The sequence below is a fragment of the Lathamus discolor genome, chromosome 3 (genome assembly GCF_037157495.1).
Source record: "Lathamus discolor isolate bLatDis1 chromosome 3, bLatDis1.hap1, whole genome shotgun sequence".
NCBI lineage: Eukaryota > Metazoa > Chordata > Aves > Psittaciformes > Psittacidae > Lathamus > Lathamus discolor.
In genome coordinates, this window is record NC_088886.1 from 86408373 (window position 1) to 86421376 (window position 13004).

General features: G+C 43.5%; 1 long non-coding RNA gene across 1 annotated transcript in view; it reads left to right on the plus strand.

Annotated features, from left to right (window-relative positions):
• The first annotated feature begins 1373 nt into the window (after positions 1-1373).
• The window catches only part of LOC136009868 (uncharacterized), a 106159-nt gene continuing 94528 nt past the window's right edge, over positions 1374-13004 (plus strand). Inside the window, exon 1 of the long non-coding RNA XR_010610685.1 lies at positions 1374-1567. This is a non-coding gene — a long non-coding RNA (uncharacterized LOC136009868). The remainder of the gene's footprint in view (positions 1568-13004) is intronic.

Below are 13004 nucleotides of genomic sequence, written 5' to 3' on the forward strand. Positions count from 1 at the left end.
CCACCCACCTTGCTTTCAGGGTCAGGAAGTGGAATCGCCTCTTTTTGACGCAAGAATGAGCTTAACAATGTATGTTAAACGAACAATTATTTTAAATAAAAGGAAAGTGCCTTAAAAACAGCTGCAGTATCTCGGGCTGTAGCACTGAGAGCAGCGCAGAGAAACAGCCCATTGTGGAGTGCAGGCTCACACACAAACATGAGCCCTCCCCAACCCTACCCTTGCAAAGAGAACAGCAAAAAGCAGTCATTTCACAGAATACTGACAAATGTCTTGCTTATATTTGATCTCACCAGCTTGTTCTGCCTCTGAGGTTTTATTTATGTTTGTTTACTTTGGTCTGTCTTTTTCCTATTTATTTACTTGTTGGCTGCAAGACCAAACCGCATGGCTCAGAGCCACTGTTTGCTGCACAATGGCACGATGACATTGGGTGTTCTCCAGTAAATTGTATTTTAACAAATGTCACAAGCAGTGGAAACGCCAGCGCAAGCACATTGGCACTAAGGGCACATCTAGGAAGAACAGAGAGAGAAAAGCTTTTTGCCACAGAATAAATCCATTTTCAGTCACATGACCGAGCCTGGAGGCTTCAGGACAGCGCAGAACCAGCCAGCAATGGGAAAGGAATTAAGCGGCTCTGCCTCCTCCTCGCACACACTTTCCAGCCTGTCGACGCGTTGCCTGTCCGTATCCCTCACAGCGCATCTGTAGAGCCATTAAATTGGATAATCCCTCTGGCCTTTGATACATTTCTGGACATGATTATTTCATTACTCGCAGTATATCAGTAGGATCATAATAAAAAGGACTTCTGACAACCTGCCAAGAGTTTTGTGGCCTTGTAAACACAAAAGTGCTCTAATAAAATTTTATTAAGTGTTAAAAAGTCATAAAAAGTGAAATAACATAAACTACAAAATTTACTGTCCTCAGCAAATGCTGAAAATATCGTCCATAGTAAAATTAAATTAGCATGTAATAGACAGTGCGGCGGCTCGGAGTGGGTTTAAAAGAGGATCCAGGAAAGGGGGGAGAAAAGCGGAGGGGGGGGTAGAAAAGAAAGATTGCACTTGAACTGAATATGGGTCACGGGGGGTTAGTTTATGGCGATCCTCGCCTTTCACTGCCGGGCCGGCGGGATGCACGCATGGACGGGGCGGGGGGAGAGAGCGGGGCCAGGACGCGGAGGGGGGCGGCGCGGCCGCCAGGCGGCGCTGTGGGAGCGGGAATGCGGCGGACCCCGCGCCGCGACCCCCGGAGCAGCTCCCCCCCCCCCCCTCACCCCCCCCAGAAATGAGCCATTTACCGGGGTTTTGGCGTCTTCTTGCAAATCAAAAAAAAGGACGGGGGGAAAAATGGAGCGAGGAAAACAATGCGGGGAGAGCTGGGCTGCAAGGCGCCGAGCGGGGCAGGCAGCGCCGAGCGGGCTCCCGGCGCCTTCGGCCCCGCCGCCGCCCCGGCTCCGCGCCCCCCGCGCCCGGGACAGAGACAGGGGCAGGGGGTGCCGCGCAGGGGGCAGAGAGTGCTGGCCCTCCGTGCCGCTGGGGCCCGCCGCAGGAGCCAAGTAAGTTCAACCTTTCTACTGCCGTCGGGGCTGCCCACGGACAAGGCACGGCCGGGACAGGGACGAGCACCGCCGTACACGGCCGCGGTGGGGCGGGGGGACACAACGGGACGGGACCGAACGGGCTGCCGCCGGTTGCTGATCTCCGCCGTGCTGTGCCGTCTGTCCGTGCTCGTTGGAGGGCGACTCGCTGGTATCCGGGACGGTTTTGGCGGCGGCTGCTCACGGCTGCTGAGGAAGCAGCTGAGGTGGCGGCATCGCCCCCCCTCGTCCCCCGCCCCGGGATGTCCGTCCTTCGGGGCTGCACCGGGACCTGCCCGCGGCTGGCAGGGAAGGAAGCTTCGCCCGGGCTCCCGGCACATTGAGCCCCTTGGCAAAGCCGCCGAAACTCCGCGGGGTGGGGGGAGTGGGGAGGATAAAATAGTAACAAACCACGGGAATTGACTTCAGAATGGCGGGTAGACAATACGTGTAAGTTTCATTTTATTCAGGTGGGGAGGATAACTGACTCTCAAGGGGCAAGGCTGATGTTCAAGGCCAACTACCGTACGAAAAACAGTGCCTTGCTGCCCGAGCCTGGCTCGTCGTTGGTCTGGGGCTGATGCGCGCTGTAAGAGTGGACCCGAAGTGCGGCTGGGCCAGGCTCGACGGGGAGCGGGCAGAGACAGAGCGACCTTTAGTAAAAAACTGGTTTAACGGTACGCAGTACACGAGCAGGAACAAAGAAAGAGCTTTGTTCTCGCTGAGGGGAAAAAATAACCACGCACTTATTTTTAGTCAAAATTCTAACAACTCGTAGCAAACTGCACGTAGTTAACTTTGGGTCTGTACGCTTTGTATTCAGGTAGGGTTGCAAATTAAAACGTAAAGAGTATTGTGCTTTATTTTGGATCATCTGCACGAGTGGCAACGTTGCAGGCAGAGTGTGAAGTCATGCTTGCTTTAGCTCGACTGTCTTAAATTAAGACTGGTTTCTAAAAATAGGTATTTCTGTTTGTACATAAAGTTGGCTAGTCCTGTGTGCACATGCAGACCATACAGCCATAAAATGTATATTTATCCCACTGATTCAGAGTTTGCAATGTTTTATATACCCTTATGTTTATCACCTCTGATTTACAGGAACGAGGCTGTTACTGTGTAATTCATATATATGCATTTACAACAAATTACAGAAATAAAATGCATTTGAGTAAACAGCAAAAGCTTTGCTTTTCTTCCATCTGAGATTTATATAAACCTTCAATAATTTTACAATAATGAATGCAGTTAGTGATGCTCACAGGAAGAAGTTGGACTTTTAAAGCAGAAGAAAATGACCACATCACATTGCCTACTGCATTTGATAAAAATCTGAGCTCTAAACCGTCTATGGAAATACACAAGTTTTCAATGAACGCTGAATAATGATTTTCTTTGCCCTCTAATGAAACTTTCAGTCTTCTGTCACCAGATATAATGTAAAGACTGCAAAAATGCAAACAAAAAGTGTAGCGGCAGTGTGATCAAAGCTTTGAACTTATGTGAATTAAAAAGTCAGCGGAGCATTACAGAATTCCACGTCCATGTGGCTAAGGTGTGTGTGCGCCTGCATAACTTTGAAGAGTTTTTAAATGAAGTGAAGGGGTTTGGGAGTTAGTTTCATTACTGAAAGGCTCTTGAGGATCAATTCTAGTATTTGTTGGATTTGGGGAACATTCCTAGGAAATCCCTCTTTAGGCTATGGTGTGCAGAGCCACATTGGCTTTATTTTTAAATGAGTTCTTTAAAACCCCAACTCTGTCCTCTGGTTAATCAGCTGTTTGCTGTTTTGTGCTGCTCTCTGCCTTAGCAAGTACGTGTACAGTACCATGGTGTGAACAACCCTGTTTGTTCCATGGGGTTTATGGACATGAACTGGGATACGTGCTTATGTGTGCAGGAGCCGGGATGCAGTGATGAGAGGAACTGTTTTTTTATTTCCCCGAAATTCAGCTTTCTATTTTATGGTGGGTGGCTTTGAATATGCATCACTATTTCCACAACAGAATCTTTATATCAGCCTAATGTGATGTATAATTCACAAAAAAAGGATATAATAGGTGACTATATGTTTAAGCAGGCACAATAAAGGCCCAGTGGGCAAACATCTGACCCTGCATTGGGCAAGGCTGGAACTCACATTTGCATCTAGCTTCAGCCCCAGTCCTTTCAATATCCAATGCTGCGTTGAACCTCCAGCTGCGACAAGCAAACACAGGAGCCTGCCTAGGGAAGTCTGCAGTCTGCCTGTCAGAAGCACCTCAAAGGATGAGGAGGAAAATCACAGATACAGCAGGCCACGATGCTTGCAGCGGGCAGGATGGATATTGTCTGGGCTGGGGGACTGGGGCTGCACATGTGTCACTTCTTTTGCAGGGTTTAAGTGCTTGCAGGATTTAAAGGCACGCACCACCCAACAGAGGCCTATCTTGCAATACATTAACCAGATCTTTCTGAGTTGATTAATGACTTCAGGCTTTTGTTGTTGGATTTCTTTTTCTTTTTTTTTTTTCTCTTTTTCTTACTGTAATACAGCTGGGCCCTATGCTACAGACATAGATAAGGGATGAAAACTTGGCTCTCCTGTAGTCAGTCAGAAAACGCATTGATTTCATTTGAGCCACGTTTTCATCGACTGCATCATAATATTTTGTATCAGCCATGTGGAGGAGATTTAAAATTGGTTTTAGAAGAAATAGAAATTAGGTCCTCTACAAATTATTTGCATGGGTTGTTATCTGTTAGAGGGGGGTTTTTGCCAGGTAATATAAACGGCAACACTAAGTGTAAACTGCCAAGAAGACAAATAGCTGTATAGTGGTTTGATTTCCTGTAACTACAGCATAACTCAACTAAAATATCAACTTAAAACCGACAAAGCTGGATTACTGTGTGTAAGACCACCAGGTCTGATCTGGGTGATGCAAGGGCATGGGAAAACGTTCAAAGCCACAACTGGCTCTTTAGAGTACATGACACTCTTTAGGACCATGGAGATGTGAAACTGTATGTCAGTGATGCTTGAACACAAGAGGCAGCACATTAAGAGGCAGTATTCATTCACAGCCCTCGCTGTTGCACGTTCAGTGTTATTAAATTGTGCTTCCCCTTGATATTTTAAACAGATGCATCATAATGGACTCCTTAAAATCTGATTTAAACCATAACACTGGGAAGTACAATCCTGTTAAAAATGGGGGCGGGGAGGAAACTGCTGGACTCCCAGCCACTCCCACAGTCCCCTTTCACAGACAGTTTTTTCTGATCCATTAGCCTGCCAGACAAGGATGGCACCTCTCCAGTGTAAATATTACATTTTCAACATTTGGACGGCGTTTTGAGCAGTATTTCTCATCCCTTGAGAATCTATACTTCATAAATACAATATTCTCTGCAAGTCAGAGCGACGTTATGGTAAGATGTGACTTTCTAATGCAAAAGATATTTAAAGAACTCTGTGTATGGACTCACTTACTGTAGAATAAAACTTCTTCCTTTCAGTTATTTTAATTTACAGTGAAAATGACTTAAGCTCAGCATCAAACACACTTTTTTCCTGGAATAGGAAGGATCCAGACATGATTTTAGAGGAATAACTCCATGTGTAGACAAGATCTGTTGCTACTGTTCAGCGGCATAATCTGCACTGTGCATATATTAAAGTGGAAAGCCACACTAGCATCTTTGGGACCTAATATCCTCATTGGACTAAACTCTTCACTGTGTGTATTCCAGTAATATCCCTCTGACAGTGCCACATACTGCCAGAACTCCACACTGGAGATAATTATGAAAATGAGTTGATCCACATCCATGGCAAGTAGTCAATCTTCTTAGAGAAAGAACTTGTTCTGAAATTCCTCTCTCTAAATCCTTCTCTTTGTTGTCAAAGGGAAAATGGCAAAATATCTGAACTGAGCCCAGATCAATTTCTTTTTACTCTTTGTTCTTTAAGTAAAAACAACATTAGCTGGTTCATATAGTCTTGTGTAGGGAGGAGGAACCGCAACCAGGCATGGCAGTTGTATCACAGGTTTAGGCTGGTGTGGATTTACACCACTGAACTATATACCCTGAATTCTGTATTTGCAATGAAAAAGCCTGATCCATCTCTAAATACATCAGCGTTGCTTAGGACTATTTTAATATATACCAAATACAGCCCATTAAACTGGAACAAATATAATCCTGAAAACACTAGCTTCACATTTTCCTGGTTGTAGGTAATTTTCCATACTCATAATCTGCTGTTTTGAAAAGATGTTCTTATTTCCTGACTTTGAAGTCCAGAGTGGTGTTTTGGTCTCCTGTTTAGCTTCCCTGCCTTCCCTTCAGTTTGTGGCTCATAATACTTTGTGTCTTGGGTCCTGTAGTTGCCCACCTTCAATAAAATGCTTTCAGCTGCTGCGTGATTCTCATTTGCAAGTCACTGCCTGCAGATATCAAACTTGCAGATCTGGTAATACAGTAAAGCCTAGGTCATGGAGCCTAAGTGAAGAGAGAGCCCAGGGCCCAGCTGGCTACAACAATAAATTAGAAAATAAATTGAAAATTTCATAATGAACGTGGCTAAGGGAGTTCATGGCTTTCAAGCTGATAATAATGTTTTATCGTGGACCCGAAGGAGAGACAGATCTGCATGACTGGACACTCCTGGCTTGAACCGGAGCTAGAGAGAGTCAGTGCTATGGTTTCCCCTGTGCCTGCCCGCTGCCCCAGTGGTGCCCCAGCACACAGGCAGACAGCAGGACTGTGCCAGTTCTTTCTGGCAAAGGATCCAGCCTTTGTCACTGCAAAAATAACCTTGCAAATATGAGGCCTGAGTAAACTAAGGAGCTGGCAGGAAGCTTGGAATAATGGTTCTGAGAAGTGTGAATTGTGCCCATCAAATATGATACCTTAGAGGCTTGATAACAATGCATTCAGTGCAAGACAATATTAACTATTAAATGGCAAGCCCTGTCAACACAAATAACAGGCTAAACTGCTTATCCTGTTGATGAAGTTCATCCATGTGCAGAGGAAATGCAAACTGATCAGGCCTTGTGCATACCAGGGAAAGGGGATGTCCCAGTTTGGTACCAGGACATCTCATTCCTGTCACTCTGCACTCCGCTCCCGCGGTAGCATTGTGTACTTTGCTGAAGCAGCACGTACTTGGTGCGCCCTGTGGGGCAGGTGAGATGGGAAATAAGCTGGAGGAATACAGGTGGATGTAGGACTTCTGCCTTTCACTGAAGAATCTGGCTTATGCCCACATCAGAATAAAGTGATAGAGGATGACATGGAATGCTATGGGAAGAAGACTGAAACATTTAGGGTTAAAATTTTTGTGACTAGCAAGAGCGGTACAAACCAAGATACTGAGTGACAGATACCTGGTTTGTCCTTGTCCTGGTGTGAATAATGGTGAGACCATTTTTTTCTAATGGCAACTCAAATATTTTGCCAGTGAAGGGTTTTGCTTGGGAAGGGAATTTTCTTACACAAACCATACAGCCAGTACATCAGGGTACCTGGCAATGTCAGACTGAAATGAAGATGAACATATGATGCCCTAATTATTCTGGACAGTAAAATCTCCTTGTGTCACTGTTCCTGTAGCAGACAATTTAAAAAGCTCTTCCTGAAATGCTGCAACTTTTGGACCCTGGGAGTAAAGACTCAGGGTGGATCCAGCCACACAGGCTGGACCCCATCTGCCACGCTGCAGTTCTGCCTCGCTCAGGGCTCTCCCGCAGCACCCACTGAAACACACACAAACCCCTGCTTCATGGATAACATGCTCAGTCCATTGACCAGTGAAGTGTCTTGGTCACCCCAAAGCTCCCATGGTTGTGGGGTGAGCGAAGCTGGCAGGATTTTGAAATAAAATTGGAAGGCACATCCCTTCTGGTGTGTACTGACACCAGAACTTCATGTGAGTAAACGGTCCTCCATCCTCTGCTCACTCTTGTTTATATGCCGCATGTGAATGCCAGAGCCATCGGAGTAGGAAGAACAGCTGAAATATCCCTAATGACATCCAGTGCTAGAAAGTGCTTTGAAGTTGTATAGCTGCTATTTCTTCTGTATGATTTCCAAATGCAGAAGAAAAAGGAAAAAAGAAAAAAAAATCAATGTTAAAAACATCAGTCAGCCGATTTAACTGGATATAAGTTGTCTCTGTCATTTCTTTTCTTATGATGCTCAGAAGAGGGGAAAGCAGAGAATTTTCTTGATGGTTACAAAGTATGCATTATTTACTTCTGAGACCAAATTAAAATATCCCTACATAGTATTTGCCAAAGGCCAACATATTTAGGTGTTTCAAAAAGTGTGTTTTTACCTGGTTGTGTATGACTCTTGATGGTGCATCTGACTGTGGTGTGGATCACGGAGGGCCGCCACCATTTCTCGTCATCATCCATCAGTTACACTGTCACTTTGAAATCTAAAAGTTTGCTGATTTTTCCTTAGACCCATTCCCATCAGATCACTGTTATCCCCATACAAGACAGAGCCAGAAAGACAATGGACTCAAGCTTAATGAACTCACTCCTCAGACCTTGCTAGCATACTGGGGACTGCAAGTTGCCGTGGCCCTTTTACAAGGGCCAAGATAGTCCTTGGTGATCTTGGCCAGTTTTGGCACCAGCATAAGAAAATAGAGTTTGGATGAGTTTTAGCTGTGTCAGCTTTGAGGTGAGATGTAAGGACTAGGAGCAGGATTGAACCCCAGGGCTGGCAGACCCTCTCCTGGGCTGATAGCTCTGACCACTGCACACAAGCTCCTCCTGAAGTAATGCCAACAAATGCTAACACAAGATACCCCTACAACTGATGCTGACTGTGAACATGTAATGCTGCGCTTGCTCTCTGCTATATTGTGTCTGGACCTTGTAACAATCATGACATTCACTCCATGACAAATTATTTAATGTGTGTTTTATTGTGCCTTTTAGATAGTGACTTACTCCATGGGAAATGGTAAAACTATCTGCCAAAGGTCAGATTCTGCTTTCTTGACTTCAGTAAGCAGGTTCTTCAGTGGACTGCAGTAGGAAAGTTACTTCTCAGCATGAGCAGAGCCAGGAGAAATCCTGGTCTTGCACTTAATTCTGCAAGCTCAAGTGAAGACAGTGTGGTTGTGCATGGCCACTGGTTCCCCTCAAAGAGCTGGTGTAGATACTGGTACCTGCCTTGCCATGTGTTGTAGCTGAAACAGTAAGATTTACAAGCTATTTCATTATTTTTACTATTTTACTGTTTCAAAGCACTGAAAGTACTTCAAGGATTTTTTTCTAGTACTTTCCCACATTTCCCATTTCTTGTATATACAAGTGCTAGTTTATACCACTCTGTATCAGCTAATAAATCGGAAATAAAGGGCATAGACACAAGACCATTTAGCAGCAAAAGAACTACAAATCTCACCTGTTACTCTGCCCAGTGACCCAGAGAAGAGAAAGAAAATAGAAAACTGCTGACAGTTGTATGCTCACATAAAAATACTAAAATACAAAGCTGCTTAAGAGTGTTTCACAATAAAATCATGTCCTGATAATAGTTTCTGTTTTAATTTTGTGCTTTTATGTGACTTCAGTGTATCCAAACCATTTTCATTCATTGTTAAATACATATTTCCTCTTGTGATTACAACTAGGTACAACAAAATTAAAGCTTTCTAAAATATAATTGCCTGGAAAAGGGCACTGTTGGTAGACTTGTAAGTATGGCCCCATGACTGACATCTCCAGCGTGTTGAAATGAATACACAAATAAAGCTAATCACTACATAGTTTGAGCAGTGAAAGAATTGCCGTAACTTTCATATACGACTACATTACAATGTTTAGATAAATTGCCTGATGTAGGTCAGGAAAGTGGGGCCTATTAATTTTTATCTGTCTTAAAAAGGGCTCAGAAAAACATGATTCCTCATCAAACATCCACTGAAAGGACAAATCACTGTAATGCACTTAGGTAAAGAAATGGGTTCAGGAGGGGAACATGCTTCTTTATCTGGTGGGTCCTAGTTGTCCTTGACAGCCAGTGAAGAGTCACATAGAGTTTACATTAATGGATTTTATTGTTTATCTGCTTGAAATCTTGTCAGCCAAAATGAAAAAAAGAAAAAAACAACCTGAAAGGCACACAATCACCCACTTTATACAGTCTTTAGCTGTACAAAAATGCTGTTCTTCCAGACAGCTGATCACCAGCAACCTGCAGAATGCTTGTACAAGTTTTACACACTTTTCTTCCCCCTAGAGCCACACAGACTGTCCATATTTTACACTGCTACCTCTAATGTTTATATTTCACCACCATGGTGCTGAGCCCACCTGCCCCTAACACCTCCCTTCATGATGCATTTTCCCCCAGCAGTGCTGGAGATGGCTTGTAACATCGAAAAGCTTTCTCAGTATAGGAAGATGCTGATACAGGAGATTTCCATGCAAAACTACACAAAAAAGTCCTCACTTTTGGCATGTGTTTATGTACATTTCATTAGCAAAGGGGGAAAACTACAATGTAAAGGAAGTCTCTACTCAGAGGAGACTTCTAGTTTCCTTAACTTCTTTTCTGGATGACTGCTGTTAGAAGTGCTGTGATTACTAGGCTAAATTCTACTTCTATCCAATTACCACCTTAACCTTACTCCTCTCCACATATTCCTGCCAATAATTATCCAAATAGTCAGCAGAGTGGGATGTTAGTTGTGTTCTAGAACTAAATATTACCTGCTTATAAAAGATTTCAGTCTTAGGGCATTGCGAACAAGTGCTAGTCAAATTTCTTCTTTACTTACCAGAATTTTGCATAAACAAAAGGGTTTTTTAATTCCACAGATGAAATAAAACTTTTTTGTCTTTAGGTGAAAATTCCCGTTTTTGTCTTTAGATTCAATCCTAAAAGATCAATCAAGACATTTGTGATTGTGCAACTTTTCGGAATACCTAATACCGATTTCAGTGAGTTTGCAGTATATAGGAAACCTGCTTGTGCTAATTGCTGAGAATTGAGGTGGTGTTTATTTCATCAACAGCAAACTGTTTCTGGGTGTTTGATTAGGAGGGAACCTGTGTCACTCCCACCTGCTGATGAAGCTGTTCCACTGTATTACCTTAGTGTCAAAACGGGTTAATGCCATGTAGCCCATGGCCATCCCTGCTTCAAGAGTAATGTTTCTAAATTAAAGGTCCTGACAAAGAGAGGGGGGTGAAATCCTGTCATAGAAAGGAGCTTTTCTTTGCTTACTCCCATTAAGCTCCCCAGCTCATCGAGGACAAACGGTCAGTACATGCACATATCTGGCCCAGCCCCTCTTCATGTAATATCATTCATCATGACCTGTCATGTTAGCCATGCTGCCCACATGATCCCAGCACGCTACAGAAAATCTTCCTCTCAGCACCTTACATTTCACTCCCTCGTAGGCATCCTCTGTTCATTCTAACAACAAAATGGTGCCATTCAAGAGCTGTAGCAACACAATTAGTAGTTATATAGCACACTCCCCCGGTCACTGAGAGGTCTGCAAGTGCAAGGTCATGCTAGGATTGCTGCAATGTCATGCCCTGCTCCAAAAAGAAAGGAAAATAGTATTTTCATGATGTTTTTTCATCTCTATGATTTCAAGAATGCTTTCTAAATGTTAGTTCTCTCCACGTACATCCTAGGTGAAGCCATTCCAGAGAATGACTAACTGAGGCAAAGTATGGCCTTGCCTTTGTATGGCAATCAGCAGTGGAAATCGAAGTTTCTTCATTTTAACCCATTGCACTTGAGTCTGATAACTTTCAGAAATGCTGATCTCCCCATCCAAGTGATATATATTAAACTATTTATTTGGCGCGTGTTAGTAAGAAATACAGGGAACCTGGAATGAATGAATGAATCTGAAAACTAATGGAATAAGGAAAATTATGGTTATTTATCGAGTGGTAGGGCAACATGCTGGGAAGCATTAAGTCTCTGTGGAATAGGAGAGTAAAAAACATAATCATACTTGTTTCATTGCTGCTATATAGTTGCTGTGAACCCTGGTGGTCCAAAACACTGTTTCTGCTCTTTGAACATAATTTCAGATTTTTCCACTAGTTCAGCCCTGCCAGAGAAGCAAACCAGCCCATTGCAAGCTTGTGACTGCTGAGACCAGAATCATGCAGATGGAGGTGCCCTGCTGCCTGTGAAAAGGGAAGCTACATGGACAATGCTTTCCAGGTACAACCTCCATGGAAGGAGCATGGACAGGACCATCAGGCAGCCCATTCCATTTTTAAGTTGGGCCACTCCTCAAAGGCTGATGTTTTAACTTTTATTTTTATTGCATTTATAACAGGCTTCCATGGCTTATGCTTAGCTCATTAGCCATGATGATAAGTTCCTTATTTGGGTCCTTTAATGCACACTTCAATCAGTTCATGAGTAGGTGGTAAGAAAAATGTGAGGTACTTGCAGATTCCTAATCCCTTTCACCCCATTGTGGTTCTTGTTTTTCTATTTTCTTCTATTTCCATTCTTCTCTCTTTTCCCAACTTAATCTTCTCCAGCTGCCCCTCAAAGTCTGCTTCTTGCCTCTTTATCTTATCCAGCACCCTTGTCCCTGCTCCCTTCTCTGCTGTCTGGTCTAGATGACTACATTAGGCTGTCATTCTCCAAAACAAAAGCATGTTATTTTTCCTCTTATTTTTCTCCATCATATCCTGTGTGTCTCCTCAGTAATCTCAACTCTTTCGTGTTGTCAGATGCTCAAAACATTGATACCATCATTAGGTATCTGGTTTGGGTTGGGTTGGGTTTTTTGCCAGTATCTATTCTACTACTCAGTATTACAGATAACCTTGCCCTAGTACACCTGGTTTCATCTCTTTATGTGCATCTTCTCCCTGTCCAGATTATGGAGCAACTCAACTCTCTGCAGCTGGGTATTGTTTCTGTTTACCTTGCCAGCCCATTTACAGCCAGCAGTTCTCCAGCAGGAGACAATATTAGAGCAAACACACACGTGGAAGTTGTCCCTAATAATTAAGATCTCAAGGCAACAAGTCCCTTAAACATGCGGTTAACTTTTGTTAGTCAGGTGGCTAGTATAAAGCTTCTCCTGAAACATCTTCTGCAGTTGTCCAACTTACTACAATCTCCTCAAGCTGACGAAAAAGTAATCATTTTAGTTTTCCATGCATTTATCATCCAGTAATGCCCACATGGCTTCAGAGCGGGTGATTTTTAGCAGCTGGCACAGAAGTTCTTTCGTATTTTTGTTTCCTCTCTCCTGTTGATTCTATGACAGTACTGCCTGCCAAATCCTCAATTTGTTGATCATTCATCTTCTCACCCTTTACATCTTTTATTATTGAAAACTGAAAGAAGATTTTTCAGGCATATTCATATATATCTTATCTCTGTACCCAAAGATTCTAGGGCTTGT